This window comes from Pogona vitticeps, chromosome 5 (genome assembly GCF_051106095.1).
Source record: "Pogona vitticeps strain Pit_001003342236 chromosome 5, PviZW2.1, whole genome shotgun sequence".
In the NCBI taxonomy this organism is placed as follows: Eukaryota; Metazoa; Chordata; class Lepidosauria; order Squamata; family Agamidae; genus Pogona; species Pogona vitticeps.
In genome coordinates, this window is record NC_135787.1 from 179,309,380 (window position 1) to 179,328,667 (window position 19,288).

The 19,288-nt window shown below is 42.5% G+C and overlaps 1 protein-coding gene and 1 long non-coding RNA gene across 3 annotated transcripts in view; one reads left to right on the plus strand and one right to left on the minus strand.

Annotated features, from left to right (window-relative positions):
• The first annotated feature begins 548 nt into the window (after positions 1-548).
• WNT5B (Wnt family member 5B) overlaps positions 549-19,288 on the plus strand; it is a 115,235-nt gene continuing 96,495 nt past the window's right edge. For both annotated transcript variants that reach the window (XM_072999843.2, XM_072999844.2), the window contains exon 1: positions 549-1,100. The gene's annotated coding sequence lies outside the window, so the exon portion shown is untranslated. The remainder of the gene's footprint in view (positions 1,101-19,288) is intronic.
• Positions 4,085-19,288, minus strand: part of LOC144583147 (uncharacterized) — a 49,094-nt gene continuing 33,890 nt past the window's right edge. Inside the window, exon 2 of the long non-coding RNA XR_013536780.1 lies at positions 4,085-9,400. This is a non-coding gene — a long non-coding RNA (uncharacterized LOC144583147). The remainder of the gene's footprint in view (positions 9,401-19,288) is intronic.

Sequence of the window (19,288 nt, forward strand, 5' to 3'; positions counted from 1 at the left end):
CAGCTCCTGAGATGAGAAGCAGCCTAGAGAAATGAAGGAGGCAGATTCTGCCTGAGAAGACTTGGAAGGCTGCACCTTTTAGGGCATCGGGGATTAAGCAGGAGGAGTGGACACCGCCCAGAGAAAGGAAAACCGACCTTTTCGAAGTGGCGAGAGATGGGGTGGTGAGGAAAGCGGGAAAGGGCGAGGAACCCCGAGTTAATCTTTGCAGCACTTAAAATGCAAGGTACTGTACTTAGAGAAGGCAGAGAGGGAAGAAGCGGCGTCTGGCATCGGGCAGGCGGACTCGGAAGATTCTCTCCGCGGCAGTCTCAGAAAGTCTCGGAACATCTGGACGGGAGAGGAGGGTCGGGGGTGGGGGGGCTCTCGGTGTGCCATTTCGGGGTTGGACAAGCAGGCTCGGAGAAGAAGGAGGAGGGAGACTGCGAGCGGTTCGCCCCCCGTCTTCGGGGGCTGGATTGCCCCGGCGCCGTGACCACCGCCGGCCCCGCTGCCGTGCAGGGCTGACGGAGGGAGGGAAACAGGGAGGGGTGCGCGGGAGGGCCGGCGGGAGAGGCGGGCGCGGGGCGGGGAGGAGGCGGAGCGGAGGTTTGCTGCCGGAGCTTCCCGGGATCGGATCACATCGCCCACCTCCGACGCGACCCCTCGGCACGACGCTCGGCTCCGTCCCTCGCTGCTGCTGCTGCTGTTGCTGCGGTGGAAACCCCAGGCCAACCAGTCCCCTCCCCGCCACCTCCACCTTCCAGCAGCCCGAGGGAAGGAGACAAGCAGCCCGGGACGCTTCTTCTCCCCGCCCCCCCGCTCTGGCCAGCCGGCCCTGAGGCGACGCGCGAGTGAGTCGCCCAAAGCCTGCCGGAGAAGGGCGCCCAGCCAGCGGAGGCGGCGACCAGGACGGCAGGGCAGGACGCCGACGGCGACGCCTTCTGACCTGACCTTGCCTCGCCTCGCCTTCCCCCGAGCGCCTTTCGCCACGCGAGCGGACGACTCACCTGTAGCCCGCGGAGCGCCGGCGGGACTCACCGGAGAGAGCGGCGGCGGCGCCGGTCGGGGCCAGAGCGGTGGCCGTCCCGGGCGAGGGGCTGGCCGGCGAGCCGAGGCAGGTAGGGGGCGCCCCTGGCTGGCGAGCGGCGGCGGCGGGGGGGGGTGTCCGGCGGCGCCTCCGGCGTGGCCCCTCTTTGGAGGCAGGGAGGGGAGCCGGCGCGGGCTGTGGTCTTCCCAAGGCGGGCGGGTGGGCGCTGAGGCGAAGTGCGTCCGTGTCGCCATTTCTTGAGGCAAAGTTGGCTGAGGCGAAGTCCTGTCTCTTCGCACGTTCGCGTGTTCCCCGCCCCCTCCCCAGAAATGGAACACGTGTTGCCGCTTGGGCACAAACTCGGTGGATGGTGAGGTGCCTGGTCGTGGCAGGCATAATGCGGGTCGATTCGTTCGAGGAGATGCCGAGTCTCCGGGGTGCTGACCGGGAAAGTGGGTTCAGTTTAAATTTTGGTGGGTTTCCTTTTGAATACAACACGCATAAAGTGTCAGAGCCCAGGCCAGAAAATTCCGAGATCTGCTTTCAACGTGTGTGTATGTGCAAACGAGCTGTGAGGAGGGGACCGTGCGCAGATTGTACAGAGCCTGAGAGAAAGATTGAGAGAGAGAGAGAGCCCTTTGGAGATCGTGCAAAGCGGGCTTCACTTGGCACTGCCAGCTGAGAAGGATTTACAGATTGGAGGTTGCATTGGAGGTCCTGGTTTTCTGCCCCAGCGAAGAGCTGCGATCCTGGTAGTGCCTTCAGACCCATTGAACTCAAGGGAATTGGTTCGATGGAAGCACACGTGCATAAAAGTATGCTGTTTTTCTTGGTTGTATTAGCAAGAGCTGAGCTTTGTGCTGGGATCAACACAGAAAGAAGGCTGGCCACTTTGAGCTTGCAAGAGGCAAGACACAAGTCAGATCACCTTCTGATCCCACCAGCCTCTGGAGCAGTGAAACAGGGGTAGCCTGAACATCCCCACTTACTCAGATTCCTCTCAGATCCTTCATCTGTCTTACCTAATGCAGTCTTGGCTTCTGAGGTGAATGTCGCTAGGTAGATGACAAGAAGGACACAGGACTGGCTCAAAGCACTTTGCTGTCTGAAGCAGAGCAGCAAATACTAATTCTTCCGCAGTTTAGGGAGCAGACTACCTGAAGCCAGCCGTGTTGTTTTGGCACCTTAAGTAGAAAATTCCATGGGTGTTTTTTTTCCTCCCTGGTAACTAAACAATACAGTACTGTACATTGAATCACAGTTAGCTGCCTATCCTTGACAATCCAAATCCTGTGTGTGAGGCAGTTGCCAGACTCTAATGGCCTTGTGCTCTTGTCTGCTGAGGGAGCTACCATTCTGGTTGTTTGATGGAGCCGGACTCCAAGAATAGGTTTGCTGATGCTCTGCCCCTTCCCAAGAGAGGATGCTTTGGGTGGTCATTGAGCTGTTTTCAGAAATTTACCTACTACTTGTGAGTTCCTAACCAGGATTGGAGAAGTTCCCAGCTTTAGAGGGAGAACAGCTTTTCTTTTCTTTTTGTTTTTAAAACCTTTGGGGATATTTCTGATTCTGGTCATATCGGGTCATTGATGGAGAAGAGTGCTTTTAAGTCGCAGTGTCACTTCTCCAGTCCCTGCAGTTTTAGGATCTTGGTAACGGCTTCTCCATCAGTGCATAATGGAAACACAGGGACACTTTTCACTTCTGATTAGTGTCAGCTTAGGCCACATGATGTGTTTTCTCGGTGTCCATCAGTCATCCGTCTACCTTCTGGTTGAAGATACAACATTGGGCTAAAACAAACCTTTAAACACATTGAGCAAATAATTTACCAGGTTTTTTTGGGGGGGGGAAATGGGTACTTATTGCCTTTCTCTCAGGAAGAATGGAGGTGGGCTGGTGAGAGCTCTGGTTTCTTTAATTTTTGGAAGAGCAGGAGTGGTGAGCCCTGATGTCAGCTTTAACAAGATTCAGGAGTAAGGACACCCCTTCCTGCAGCCCTCAGGGCTGGTTACAGAAGGCAAACGGGCAACAAAAACCAATGAAAGCCAGTTTCCTTGTGCAGTCCTGTCCAGCTATTCTAGATCATAATAATTTCATTCAGGAATGTAGACTGTAGGTGTATTAGAGGCTTTGCATGCAGAAGGCTCAGAGTTTGGTCATCCTGTAAAAGGATCCAGTGACAGCTGAGAAAGTCCACTATAGTAGGGGTTAGAGACCTGCTTGGAGTGCTTGGCTAGATGGACCAATAATCCAGTTTGATACAAGATAGTTTCCTACATTCACAGCTACAAGAAACCAGCATGCTGACACCCATGGCATTAGGAGGATGGCTCTGTTTTTGAAGTGTGACATGCTTCACCTCCTTAAATTAAGGGAGATCAGATTTCCTAATGTCTTCCCACTAACAACAAAACACGTTCTCTCTCTCTCTCTCTCTCACACACACACACACACACACACACACACACACACACACACACACACACACACACACACACACATCACATCACATCACATCACATCACCAAATGTTGGGAAGTTAATCATTGGCTGAAAGAAACAGCCTACTAAAGAATGGTGGTATTTAAACTGTCCACTAGCTGCTATTGGCCCAGCTTGTATAAGGAAGGTAAGCGTTTATGTTGCATTTGTTTTTTCTCTCCTGTCGGGTCTGTATTTTAACTGGTCTATACTGGTGGGACAACATATTTGAAGGAGAAAAATAGGAGGAGGAGAAGGATTAAGCACCTTTTTGCTGCCCAAAGCCAAGTCATTTCCATCTCTCCAGCATCCACTTTTATGTCTTAAGAAAAGATGCCATGGGATTCAAATGCCAGTCTGGTATCAAATGTGGTTTGGCCTTAGTGCCTTATGTCAAAGATAAGCAATGTGTAGTATTGGCGAACTTTCAGCCACATGGCAAGAATACAACCATATTTGGTTGGAAGGTTGAAAATTTGTCAAGGAACATGAGCAGTGCCTCAGAGGGTAGGAATGTTTGGGCTGGTGACGGGGCAGTGCAAAAGCGGAGTCCCACAAGGGCCAACAAAGGTCTGGAGCAAGATGGTGTCATTTTTACTTGAAGTGGTGGTGGTGAGGCAACAGTGTGAGTGGGCAGGTATGGGTCAGGGAGGCTATTGCTCTGGCTCCCCTAAGAGGTTGTTGAACCCTAGCATAAATAGGCTGGAATAGGTTTTGACAGTAGATCACCAGAGATTGTACATATACTGCAATTATTGTGTTCTTTATATGCCATTATGTATACTGTATGCAGAATGAGAGTCTTGTTAATTTGGCTTAACAAATGTTGAAATGTACTTTCAACCTTTTGTTCCATCTGTGCTTGACATTCTTTGGTATGAATTAAAAATATATAGTGCTTCAAAATATCTAATGCATTACAATTAATAGTCCCTGATGTCTCTGAGGAAGTGGACTACACTTCACAAAAACATGTGCCAAAAAAGTCTTAGTTTTGAAGATGCTGCAATATTTCTTTTGTAAAGTACATACGTGCTGTCCCCTGTTCTTAAACATATCCCGTTGTATTGTTGACTGCATTGCACTGCAATGTGGTTATTGTTTATTCTAGCCATGCGCTTAAAGGTGGCATTTGGTGTGCACTGGATATGCAACCAACTGTTCTGATTGTCCATGGACCTTGAAGAAGAATAACACATATCCATTGCTTCAAATGAAGTTTGGAGTAGTTTAAGTCATTTGGGTCTCTGGATCTCAGTTATATTCTTCTTGTATTCCTGATAAAGGCAGACTGTTTTCTACAACAGTTCATACCATAATAATGCCCGTGGGGCCTAGTTCTCATAAAAGTGATAAAAGTATCTTCGGTCTGTATTACTTCAGACTGCAAGTGGCATCTCAGATGACCGAAAGTTCATTTGTACAAAAGTAGCTTACTGCATGTGGAAGACCAGGCTATCATGAGAAGACTGAGCTAGTTCTTCAACCTGACATATTTTTGTGAGGATGTTTTTTTTAAAAAGGAGAAGCATTCACCCATAGGAATCCAGACTTGCAATTTGAAATGTTACAGCCCATATGCAGGTTTACTAATTTGGGTAGAATTATACTTTTTTGTGCTGCCATGCTATTATTTGTCTCATATCTGTGGAATTCTCTGTTTCTCTTCAGAGTTGCATCTTCAGCGCTCCTTGTCTGTAATTTGCTTCATCTACCATAAGCAGCGAAATAACAGGAGGTTTATTATAGCATGAACTTCTGTGGACACATTGTTCACTTCCTCAGAGGAGTGAAGTGAAATTTTGAGGCTCCGGAGATTAAATAATATATGCGGTTTAATTAGAATATAGATCAGTGGTTCCCAAATTTGGGTCCCCAGAATTCCTGACCAGCACAGCTAGTGGTGAAGGCTTCTGGTAGTATTAGTCCAATAACATCTGTGGCCCCAAGGTTGCAAACCAATGATATGGATAATGGAGTGAGATGTAATGCAAATGCAGAATTATTAGCAGTGACAATAACATAATAATATAATGGCTGAAATCCTGTTGTCCTGGTGTATGTTTTGGAAGTGATTTGCTTTGAGTTAAGAAAAATCCATATATATTAGCTGTTGCATACTGCATCTTGCAACTTTCCATGCAACATATGAGGTCTATGGAGATTTCTTAATTTACAGCAGTATGTCTCTAAAAGTTATCACATTTGGGTAAGTGCACAACAGGATTTCAGCCAACATAACGTAATATAATATGTTATAGTAGTATATTACCAGCAATATAGTTGATTGCCAGTGCATACTGACAGTAGACTTTTCATACATCTGAGGTGGCATATTAACTTGATTGCTATGTACAAACTAAATACTGTAGACAGTCTACAGTTATAGAAGAGAGGAACTTGAAGTTCAGACTTCTAGCTCTGGTGGACTATTTAGTCTGCAGTAAAAGTCAAAGCTAGGCTGTGGTTTTCATGCCCAGGGAAATCCTTAGGGTGGTTACCATCCAGGACAGTTTCCGACCCCCTGTTCTGCCTTAGAATGCTCTTGTCTAGTGGTATTCATCAACTCAGTTCCAAGCCCACCTATCCAATCCTCTTTTTGGCAAAGATCCTGGAAAGACAGTTTAACAAGTAAGGCCCAGAATGCTCTTCTGCATGAATATATTCTTGATCATCAGCTGATTCATATGAGAAAGAGCCATTAAAACTGTAACAGCTAATTTGTTCATGGTATGTTGGCTTTCTTATCCATACTACTGGCTGAAAAAATAACTAGTTAAATCCTGCACAGTGACCTTTACCTCTGAGCAACTGATGCACAGCCGTGATGTCTGGTATGCTGATAACATGTGCACAGTGCAGACACAACAATTCCCCATTTGATATTATTTTGTAAAATGAACAATTCTATAAGTGCAGATGCCAGCATAATTAAATGTACCATTCTCATCTGTTTGTTTAACATAGCCAGATACCGTATCTTCCAGGCACTGCCTGTACAGGGAAGTCCCACCTCCGTAGTGTATTTCACCACCACCACCACTGTCAATGATAATGAATATCCAGTGACCTGATACTATTTGGCCCTAATTGTCTCCTCTTTGGCACTGGAATTTGTCTTCCCTTTTCCATTTTCTTTTACAGGTACGCTTCTTTTTATACACGGAAGTGTGCAGTAATGTGATCTGCCTCTCCAAGTGTCTTCTTTCATTGAGCATGTCATAAATTTCTTTCTCCGCCTAGCTCTTATATTTGTACGAGTTCTGATCCCTGTGAAATGGAGGGGAGGATAACAACCCTGTTATTCAGAAATTTTATTTTGAAATTGGATTGGATGGGTACTTCAGTGCTGGCTTTGTACAAATGCCTTCTCCCTCTCCCTTACCTTCAGCAAGGGCAAAGAAAGTTATTTTCACAGGTTGTCACTGATGGTATAAAGTAAATACGGTTTGTGAGACTGGCTCAAATGCATTCTCTCAAGTAATCACAATAAAAATGTAATGTAGAAGAGTTGCATTTTCACTGGTAATGCAGTAATAAATGTGACATTCTTGCCACAGAAATAGAGTCTGGAGGTAGTATACTTTTACCATGCACCATCAGTGGATCATAATGTTGCATTCATTATCTTACAGATATCAACTGAAACCCTGTTGTTTAGTGTAGTAAGTCATAATAGAGTAGGCCCATTGAATCAGTGGTCATTTAATAAGTCAACTCCTCCGTAAGTTCCATTGATTAAAATGGGCCTACACTAGTTGCAATTTATTTACTATAGTATATCAACATTTCAAGATGAGGCTCATGTTGTCACCAGGAAACTAAAGTGCAAAAAGAGAGGAACAGAGAGAGCACAAAGCTATGCATGCAGAAATGGAAGGATTTGGTACTGAGCGCATTAATGCATTTTAAAAAAACACACATATATGGAACATAGAAGTAAATGTGCCAGCAATTAATGAAAGCAGGTTTTCATTTCTTCTGTCGAAGAAATTGGAATAGTATATGAAGAAGGAAACTTTGCAAGATCCAAGTGCCAATTCAGAGAAGGAGGCAAAATTGGACAGGCAAACTGGCCTTACTCCAGACCTAGATTTCCTGCATTCCCAAGTTTCATATCTCATGTTTCTATGCCCAACGGTGTCTGAAAAAGATTCCACTCTGTTAAAAAGAGTTGCCTTCCTAGTTCATATGGTAGCTGTAATACTATACAGCACACCCGCCTTGCTTGTCTTCATACTTGGTCTGCACTACCATTTAATTATGTAAATCCTTCACTACAGTGCAGTACGGTAGAGGTTTTTGCATATAGTTCTTCTTTCCCCATTTGTATTCTTTGCATTTGACACTGAGAATAATTGAAGATACATTCTATCTGTAGGCATGTCAAATCCCAACTCAGAAACCTATACAGTTTCCCAAAAGCAGAGGTAACACTATTAAGCTGCTTAGAAACAATTTTTTTCCAGAAACTTCTCAGTTGCAGTACTTGTGGTTTTGCTTTACATTTAATTTGTGTGCTGTTAGGATATCTGTAATTAAGTGCTTTTGATACAAAGATACTGCATTTGAGGGCCAGCCCTGTCATTATGGAGAGTGAGTCAACTGCGTATGGCAGCAGGTGCTGTGGGCTAGCAACAACAGCATCCACCTCTTCCTTCTGACATTTCCGAAGCCACTCTCCTGTCTGTGCCACACACTCTACCTACACCACCTATACTGGTTCATAGCCCTCAAGTTGTATCTTATGTTGGTGCAGATAGTGTAGAAGGACCCTCCAACATACCAGAGGGCAGCAGGATACCTTAAGCTAGTTTTGCAGCAGACAGTAGAGTCGATGGAAGAGACACCATGGGGTCTTCCAATATCTCTCTGCCCTTAGTAATGGTAAGGATAACATATGCCAGCCATATGTTTTTTGAATGGCAAATAGTGAGTTTCCCTGTAGTAAGTGTCCATATAACCTGGCAAACCTTTCATTTTGGGTGGGTAGTTTTTCCTAAATTCTTTGCTAGCTATAGGCTCTTTTCCTCCACATCTCTGTGTGGGAGTATGCAGATGTCTGGATCAAGACTATGGAAGCATGGAGAGAGGCAGTCTGCCACCTCTGTCTTCCTTTTCTGGCTACTGTTGCCAACAGAAAAAACAACTGTGTCATTTCCAATTGTATGGCATTAATTCCTATGTTTCATTTAGTCCTAAATCTAGTTTATAGACATAACCAGAAAGGGAAAAAAATACTTCTCAAATATGTAATTAGAAAGCTAACTATATCTGCATAGTGTTATGGGATAGAGCTCTTTATATTAATTGTATCTTGTATGTGTAAATACAGCATAAAATGCATGGTTTAAACTTCACTGCAGGTGGTGAGAATAGTCCTATTTACATATTCCAAGATACTGTACCTTTTCTTATAATGTATGCTGTTCTTTCATCTGAAAGCAGGTTTAAAAATGATTTGATGTACATCCTCTAAGATAACACATTTCAAACATTATTTTGCCATATGAAAGTAAGACTTTAAAAATTACATATGGTGGACACAAGTTTAAAAATGTATAGAATTCCACCCAAAAAGCATGTGAATATTTTGAAGAAGAAGTGGCTGTCCATAAAACATTCTGGAAAGGACAATAACAATTAAAATGAGTTCGTACAATGAAGATATGAGTTCGTACAATGAAGAGAGTACACCACTGCCGGAAGCATTTTCTTCTTTCATGAAGAATTGAGGGAGTTGAAGCTCTCTGGCAGAACATATAAGGTGTGCTGATTTTTATGTCTTATATAAAAAAGTTCCAGGTTTCAGTCTCCGTCTCTAATTGGAAGAATCTCCAGTAGCAAAGCTGGGAGGGATCCCATTCTCCAGATAAGGGGAAGGAAATCAATTTGGCTAAAAATCAACTATTTAAAAGAAAAATTTAAAAAATAATTTTAGTTTAGTAAATATCATCAGAAAAAAATGTCTCCAGATCTACATACTTATTATCGGCAGTGTGTGGAAACAAGAAATAACAGGCCAGATCAGCCCAATTTTCCATCTGTGACTGAAATTATTCCTGGAGCTTTTTTACCTTTTCCCTCTTGTCATGAAACAATGTTAGGAATTCTTGGTCTTATTGAACTTTCTAGGATTGTCTTTAGTTGTTTTCTTGGGTGATGCTGATTCCTTCAGAATGTCAGCCCTAGCAATTGTCTTTCTACAACTTTGTATAGACTAGTTCATTGCCCATTTTCAGACGCTGGGCATTTCAGTGAAGAGAAGATTTTTGGAAGTAGAGTTGATATAAGCAAGGAAATTGTGAAAAACATACATTAAGGCTACAGCAATTGCACTGGTGTGTGTGTGTGTCTGTGTCTGTGTGTGTGTCTGTGTGATGGAAATCACATTACTGTATAAAGTCTTTGATTATAATAAAAATTGTGATTTAAATCAACTTGATTAAAGCCAAATCCACCCTGAAAGGCACCATGGGTCTCTGATTTTGTAAGTCATCAACCCTAAGCCCATACAATCTTTGAAAGAGTCTCTGTGGTACCAAGGCTCCTTCTTTGTTCAGTGTCTTCAGCTGAGGAATACAGTTAATCTTAGTACTTCAAGTGAGGTTTATTTTGCATTAAGCTATGTAATTACATTTGATGTTTGTTCAACGCTAAATAATGGCAGGGTTTTCCCAGCTGACATGCGTGGAGTGGGGCGGCGGAAGGAACTGATGGGCAAGCTGTGACCTACTAGGAGTCTGCTGTATCCACTGAGAGCTGTATACGCCTTGTGAATGCCACAGACCGATATTGTTGTGGGAGAGGGATCAGAGTTTTGTGCTGTTTTGTTCGAATCAAATTACGGTGTTCACACATGATTTGACGTAGAGTGATATATCTTGTCTGTTTTTAGAGCTGTCCCGCTTCTTTTTTTGGCACAGCATTAGGGCTACAGGCAAGGTTCCCTCTAAGGTGCACACCTGCGCACACATGACTCCGTCCCCCCCACCACGCAGGGCTCCTCCTCTGCACACCGATGGCATGGGGCTGAAAATTAGAGGGAATGTTGGCTACAGGGTTTTGGGCACAATTCGGACCACTCCTAATAATCCTGCTCTGTGGATTGTTAATTTGTCTGAGGTGACAACTCTGTGATGTATTTGGTGGTTTGTGGCATTGAAAGAAATGATATCTACTTTGTTGTTTAAAAATTTTAAAATATATTTTCCTATTCATGCAGTGGCATTCTAAATAAATGAGATACATTTGCGGTATTATATATACCATGCAAGGTAGGTGCATAACTGATTCACTATGTCATTTATTTTATTCAGCCACAGGAAAAGGAGTATGGAAAGGGAAATTTGCCAGGGAAGGAGTTGGAAAGGGGACTATCATTAATCAAAGGGGGGGGGACGACAAATTGGAGTGATCCAAAAACCTGTCTGGACCCTTCTTACAGGAGAAGAAATGTCAAATCAATAGGAACAGAAGGCTTGCTCAAGTGAGAGGTAAAATAGTTTGCACTCAAGATAACCTTTCATCTAAGAACCTTTTAAGCATGAATCAGACCACTCCAGCTTCCCCTGTCTGTACCTGCCCTTCCTGTAACATTATGTCTAATCAGCATCTTCTGGTATCACTTAGGTTTACAGTTCCGTGAGGTTCCTTGTATAGAGAAACTCAGAATACGGAGATTATCACGTCGCACATTTTGCTGATTAAATACTACTGTGACAATAAGCCCTTAGTTCTACCTCTTTCTTTCTCATATCTTTGAATGCAAATATGACAGGGTGTGGGTTCCATCCAGTCATTGCTTCACTCTCTACCCTTTCCATTTTGCTACCTGACGAAGCGTGAATAGATGCCAACTTTTCTTATTTGTTTGCCTGTTCCAAATTTAAGTTCTCCGGTTAGTTTTCTGTGTCCCTGCTTGACATGTGGTGAGGCTTGAGTTGTGGTTCTGGCTGTTACTGAAGCATTTCCTGACCCATTCTGGGCTGAGCATTGCTGGCTGCTGCTCACACCTTTTCGCCAGCAGATGTAATTTAGATTTTAGTTCCCCTGAGGATTTGGGGAAGCCAGCTCTCCCCGTCTGCCTTGGTTTGATTTTTTTTTCAAAGCTTCTTTTTTTCCCCCCTTAAGAAAACAGCCAAAACATAGACTGTATGACTAAAGAGCTTTCTGGACACTTTTCAGCCTCCGATTTGCTAATTCCCTCTCTGAATACATATATCATAGTGGAACTTGGAACCATCACACATACCATTTGACATCTATAGCAACTTCTGATTCAAATCTGATGAATCCAAAAGAGACCTTGGGAAAATCCTGCAAGGGAGAAATGTTCTGTTTTCACAGTCCACCACCAGCATTTAAGGGCCACAACTTGGCAGCTGTTTGACTTTGTGCCTATCATTTCGTAACTTGAGATTTTGTTCCCTGTGTTGATTGTAGCTTTTGCATTTAGTGGGCTAACCTTTATACTTACTTGAAGGAAAATGTGGATATTTCTTTGCTTAGATCTTCCACTTCTTGGGGAACCCAGCAATTGTGCGGCTACTGCAGCGGTCTTCCATGTAGGATAAGCTGTTTGATGCCTAGATGGCTCCATTATTGTGTTTTGGCGTTGAGGTTAATGCTGTAAGTTCGATTTGATGAAACCAGTGTCCATCTTTTGGAAACTGTTAGCAATTGCATTAACTGTCTGAAGGTGACTATTCATAACATTATTTGGAAAATTGAGCCCCTGTTTGTGGATGTCCCAAATTCGGCCAACAAAATTTTGATTGCAAACGCGATACTTGGAAGTAAGCCAAAGAAGATGTTCTCCCAACAGTCTATTAAGGGAACAGTTAAATGAACCTCAACAGCCCAAGAAGGTTGAAGCAATCGCCATGGGATCGAAAAGCTAATAATTACTGTGCTGTGGGTCAGCCTAGCTCAGCATTCTGTCTGCAAATTGCAGCCAGCCTGGTGCCACAGATGAGTTCACAATCAGGGCATGAATAAAGGCCGTGATCTCCATTCCCAGTTGTCTGCCCCAACTGCCTGATAGTCAGATATACTGCATCTGGAAATGGTGTGTTCACTTTCACTTGTAGCTAACATTATTAGCCACCAGCGTGCTAGTTTCCTGTCTGTTTCTCTCACAGCTTTTAGAAAGCTGTTCATGGTGGTGACCATCACAGTATCCTATGGCAGCAAGTTCTGCCATGTGGTTATGCCATTTTTGAAGGTAAGCCTTCTTTTGTTTGCCGTAAACCTAGCCTCCAAGTTTGATTCTCATATATCTCAGTAACATACACACAGAATCTTTATGTATAGCTAAAATTCCCTCCATACATTACGTTATGTCCCACCATAAACCGTATTTTTGTGCATCTACATAATCTTTGTTCGTTTACAAAGTCCCCCCAAAATATGATCCAGTGATTCAGCTTATCATTTCGGCTCATCCACAAAGGAGCCTCATGGTGCAGTGGTTAAACTGCGGTTCTGCAGCCAGAGTGCTTTAAGAGCTATGGGGCAGTATATAAGCACCACGCTTTACTTTGCTTTTGCTTCCCCCCCCCCATCTTTTTGTGTATGCCATTTTCAAACATTTGGGTTTCTTTATTATTACTAATATATTTGTTAGTTCCATTTGTTTCCTATATTTTCTGCAAGGGGCCAATGGAGTTATATGTATTTTCTCCACCCTTCACTAAAATTTATTCTGTCAACAACCTGTGGTTAGGCTGACAGAAGTAGGTTAGATTCATTGGTTCAAGAATGACATGGCTGAGTGTAGGTGTCTCTAATGCAGAGTGGGTGGGTGAGTGGAGATATTTTTTGGATCACATCTTCCAGGGAGTCTCATCCAATAAGTAGTCTGACTAACTCTGAAGAAAAGTAACAACGTCACTTGTTTCCGGAGTAGCTGCAGTCAATTAATGCTCCTGTGTTCATGTGTTGTAATTCTCTTGTCTGGTTATATATTTTAGAGCAGTGGTCCCCAACCTTGGGCCTCCAGATGTTCTTGGACTTCAGCTCCCAGAAATCCTGGCCAGCAGAGGTGGTGGTGAAGGCTTCTGGGAGTTGTAGATCCAGAACATCTGGAGGCCCAAGGTTGGGGACCACTGTTTTAGAACACCAATCCCAAGCTCCTTTCAGATATGCTGGGCTATGACTCTGATCATCCTAATGGCCATGCTGTGCTGGGGATGGTGAGGAGGAGGCCGACTTGAGTAAGCCTGGCATGGAATAATAAGACCCTGTGGTACAGCTCCAACTTCACATTTTGGGTGATCCGAAAGAAACTGCCCTTGGTGCACCCTTGAAGGTCTCTTCTCCTTATTAGTTCAGAAACAAACAGGAGTACTGACAATATCCCTGCCACAACATGTGCATGTCAAGGCTGGGGTCTCCATCACCTCTAGATAGCTCAGGGGCATCTGGCTGTGGAGCCAGAGGTTGGGAGTTCAATTCCCACTGCATCTCCTTTGACAGGCTTGACCTACGATCCACAGAGTCACTTCAGCTCTGCAGTTCTAAGATTATTATTATTAGCATGGTAGTATAGGCCAGGATATGTGTGTGATGTAGAACTGGAACTCTCTTTAGTCCAATACTACTAAAAGGAGCTGTGTCAGGTGAGGTGGCCATGGCATTTCCTTACTGATGACTGATGCAGGTGCTCAGCTTGCTATGATGCAATGTTTCCCCCATCATCTCTTCAGGCGAGAAATTCCTTGAAAGTCTGTCAATGTGTATTTATTGTTGCAAGGGTGTTCATATTGTCATTCCCTGCCAACTGCTATCCCAGTAAACTAGACTCACACTCTGCTCTGTGCCCAGTATTGATTTCCAACTGTAAAATTCAGAGATAAATCAACAAGATCAAACAAGCTGTCTTTCTAACTACTATTAAGAATACAGACCAAAGTATGTTTTCTAGTGTTGCTGATAGCTTTGGAAAGCCCTCAGGCAAAGCAAAAGAGTAGCCACCTTTCAATATCTAATATTTATTTAATAATTAATTAATCAGTAAGATTTAATATTTGTATAGCACTTACAAATGTCCTGTAATCCTTGGAACAACCCAATAAAATATATCAACATTATTACCCCTATAATTACAAAATGAAGTGGAGGGACTGAGAGTGCATGATTGGCCATGATCATCTGTTGAATTCAGGCCAGAGATAAGTTCCATGTCTTGATTTGCAGTTCGGTCTCTTACTCACTACTTACACCAGATCACAACTGCTGATAGACTGATTATCCTTTTTTTCTTTTCTTTTTGACTAGTTCCTTCTCCGAGCCATTCTGTACTTATGGCAGTGGATGTTTGTCTTCTGACTGAGAATTCAATTTATCAGTTTCAGTCTTCTCTTTGAAGAATTGCAATACATTCTAAAAAATCCTATTGAATTAGAAAAATGTTCTGGGATGCTTGAGACGTCTCCCTCCCCCAAGTGAAAACAAGAATGGGAACACTTGTGGTAAGGATTAGGACATTCGTATGATACATGTATGTCACTGTATATATGCTTTATATAACATTATTCAGAATAGTATACAGTAATGGTAGCTTTAGAATTAGATAGTTTTCTAACATCCAATACAGAGGATAGGAAAAACATTCTTTTACTACAACTCCCCAAATCCTCCAGCCAACCTAGAAAGGAGATCCTGTGCATTCAGACACAACTGTCATAAATTCCAGTGATAAATGTAATATCACCTTCTAGTTCCTTGGGAAAATATCAGTGTCCGTACAATTTACCTTGGGTCATCTTGAGGAGTAAGGTAGGATCTAAGTAAATAAATAAAATCCAAAAATAATCATAGTGGTGTCTCGATTTACGAACTTAATCCATTCCAGAAGATGGTCGTACAGTAACTCAAAATGGTCATAAGTCGAAGCACCATTTCCCATAGGAATGCATTAGCAATTATCTACATCAGTAACTTGACTCCACCATTTGTAGTGGAGTTACGCTTTTATTAAGCAAACCCAAAAAAGCACAAAAATGTACCAAGGCTTTTTGGATATCTAAAGCTCTATACTTCAGAGAAGAATTTTCTGCCAAGGTAACCATGTTAGGTTATTGCAGCAACAATAACAAATAGTCTTGTGGCACATTCATGTTTAACAACTTCTGTTAAGCATCAACATTCATGGATTGCAGTCCACTTGCAAGTGATAATCCATGAAAGCTTAGGCTGTATAAAATGTATTCATCTTTAAGATGCTACAAAACTCTTAGTGGCTGGTTTTCATCTGTCAAACAGTTACCAAACACAGGCAGGGAGTCATGTAGGCTGTTTGATATCTTGAGATTTAATGGAGGAAGAAAGGTTTGCAGGCATTCACATGAAGCCTATCACGTGATCTATGGTATTACTTTTCACTTGAAATAACTCCTAGCCGTGTTGGGAGTAGGGTAGGCATAAATTCATACTCATCTTTATCCTGTATGAAGCACATAGGCTTATTTCACAGACTAGTCAAAGATACTGAAGTCTAGAGATTTTTTAGGTGCCCAGTTAGTTTAAAAAAATAGTGTAAATCACTAGTCATTATACCTGAAGACCCCCATACCGACTATTAAACCTCCTTGCTTTTTCTCCCCTCCCTGTTTTTTCTAATATCTGGTGAAAACATCTAGATTACTTTAAGAGTGTGTGCACTTCCTGTGTGTTTTTTTGCCTAATAAAAGGATTATCCTAATACAAATTTTGAGATCTGCCTTATGGCCAGCATTACAACTTTTTCAACATTTTATTCTATCTATTACACCAGAATGATTCTGGAAACAGAAATATGTGACCTTTTTGTTTAAATCTAAGTGGCTTATTACCAGAGCAGGAGGTGGGCACACCACCTCAAATGTCAGACCACACTCTCCTCCTGCTGAGATCACAAGTTACCACTGGCATTAAATCTTAACTAACCAAAGTGGGTGACATTCCAGATAGCATATACTTGCGACATGAGATTTGAGAAGAGCATAGGGATCTGGAATTACTCAACTAGGGGGAAAAATGGACAAATGGTGTCTTGAAAAGAAATATACAGGGAGTCAGATAGCATGTGACAACAATTTGCGTGATTCTGCATGTCAGTGATGCTGAGTTAGGACAGTTTTGTTTAGAAGCTGCTGAGCATCCACTTACCTCTTTGTTGATGCTATTTGTGATTAGGGCACTTGACTCACATGGCTGAATTCTGTGGATTCAATCTCTCACTTTTGATCTTCCCCTGAAACTTGCTGCGCCTGCAAACAAGGGCTTAAGGCAGCGTGTGTATCACTTGAACCACAAAATACAGTGTCTGGGCAGATCTACAGAGATGTTTTTGAGAATCAGCTAAAATGAGTGATTAGTGATCAGTTTCATTCCCTTTCTTTTATCTTTCCCCTTTTTGTATATTTATGAACTGTAAGTGCCCAGGTTGTTGGGCCCGTAAAGCACCATGGTCGGTCCTTCCTTCCTAGGTAGGTAGGTAGGTAGGTAGGTTAGGTAGGTGGGTGGGTGGGTGAATGGATGGATGGATGGATGGAAATTGTAGCTGTGGCATTCGCCCTTGCGGCCCCTGCTTGTCTTTCCCTCACAAAGGCTCACATCACGTTTTCTTCTTGCTTCCAGCAGTGGATTACCTCAATCCACAATATAAATGACGTTTGTCTGAACACTTGTCTTGAGAACAGAAACAGAACTTATTTATTGAAGTGAAGCAGATTGAATAATAACAGAAGTTCTTCAGATACACATTATACATGCACATGTCATCAACAGTTCTCTCAGTACGTACTTCGTTTCTTTTGCTATATCATTACCACCTTCTCTACCTATTTTTCTAACCAGCTCTAACTCTCAGTATTTTTTCCTCTCTCTCTGACTAACCAGCCCTTATCTGACTCCTCCGTCTCCTGTCAAGCCTTATGTAGCTGCTGACTCCGCCTCTCCAGTCCTCTCATAGGTTCATGCCAATCAGCTCATGAATATGAATAGTATGAGTGACGTGGGCGATCATCACAGTAGCTTTGAATGCAGAGGGCTTTTCTCACAGCTTCCAATAACTTTGTACCATTATTGAGCTCTGGATTCCGGATGGGGGTCATCCCCATAATATAAAAGAATTCTTATCAGATACACAGTGCCCAAGAGTATCTGTCATATAGGCCTATTGGAGGCACCAGGAAATTGGTGATGATGCTGGCTATAAAACGTAAACAAGATACTAGAAGCACAGATTTTTACTGTTAGCCTGCTCTAAAAAGCTGTTTTTCAAAAGTGTAGAATCAGCAGGATTATTTTAGTTTTTTTAAAAAATTAGCTCAATGTGTTTAGGGACTCTGTTCTTTAATGTTGCAAACTATATTCTACCTGATATAAAATGTCTTTTGTGTGAAACATTCCTGGGTCCCTTACTTTGTTTTTTAAAGGCAGCCCTAATATATTACTTTTTAAAAGTCACAATGCTAGGTGTTTTGGAACTATGGTATCCATTTATAAGGTATTTCATTAATTTGCTTATAGAGCCCATGTACTAGTAGATTTTTTCTTTTGTTTACTTTCTTCTTCCAGCTACCATTTTGATCCATGTTTCAAAATGGCAGACTGTGTTCTCTCTGATCATTCCTATGGAACTTTCTTGGCATTTGCAAAATGATGATTGGCACTTTATGGAACTGCAGGACATTTATGTTTGAGTGCTGTCTCTCACTCTTGCACTCTGTTTATGAGTAAGTGTGTTTTCAGGCAGTTCTGTAATGTCCGTCTACATTTGCAGTTATGGGCTGGATCACACACACACACACACACACAGAGAGAGAGAGAGAGAGAGAGAGAGAGATCCAGAGTTCTTGAAGAAAAGAAGCAGTGGCTGGTTCACTGGAACAAAATTAATGGTGGTGGTGGTTTGAGCCAGCATCTGAAGGCAGTATGTAACAATGACAGAAAGTACTGTACAGCAGTTGATACCTAAATAGATAATTTCAGTACATGGAGAAGTAATGGTGTCTCCATTGTTAACAGCATACTGCAGGGGGGATAAAAATCAATGATAAAAAAACAACATTTTTAGAAATCATGATTTAAATTAAAAAATGAGTTTTAACAATTTAAATAGTGAAAACATCTAATTTTTATATTCAAATTGTTGTTTAAAACATAATTTAAACCAATTTGTTTTAGAATAAAACCACCCTAGCACACTGTGAAGGTTTGTCTGAATATCCAAGGTTTTGAAAAATATATGGCTAGCTGTGTAACGTCGTAGTGCACTCTAAGAAAGAAAAAAATTACACATCTGGAAGAAAGAGGAGTTGGGGAGAGATAAGTGGTATTGAATCCCAATTTTATAGTACAGGATTCCATCATGCATCTGTTACTAGTGTGGACAGAATAAGGCAGAATAAGACCCTTTAAAACCAGGAGTTTCTATTCCAATTTATACTTTTCAAAACTACTAGCAGCAACAGCTGCAACGACAACAAAATGGGCGGGAGAGGCAATCCATTGACACCTTCAAGCAGGCTCGTAATATGGAAGCAGCCTTTGTTCTAAATAGCCAGATACAGGCTGTATCCACACAACTGGTAGACATATCTGCAAATGACTCCTGGACTCTGGTCATTTTTAATAGGCTTTATAATCTTATCAGTTAGAATTACAAGAAAAAACAATTATGCTCTGAGTTGCATAATTGCTTGTGCCTCTTGCTGCACTTTGGGAAGATTTCGCAGAGCTAAATATAACAGAGCGTTTCCTAGATTGCAGTGTGGGTCAAAGCATCATTTAGCAAACGTAGCACGG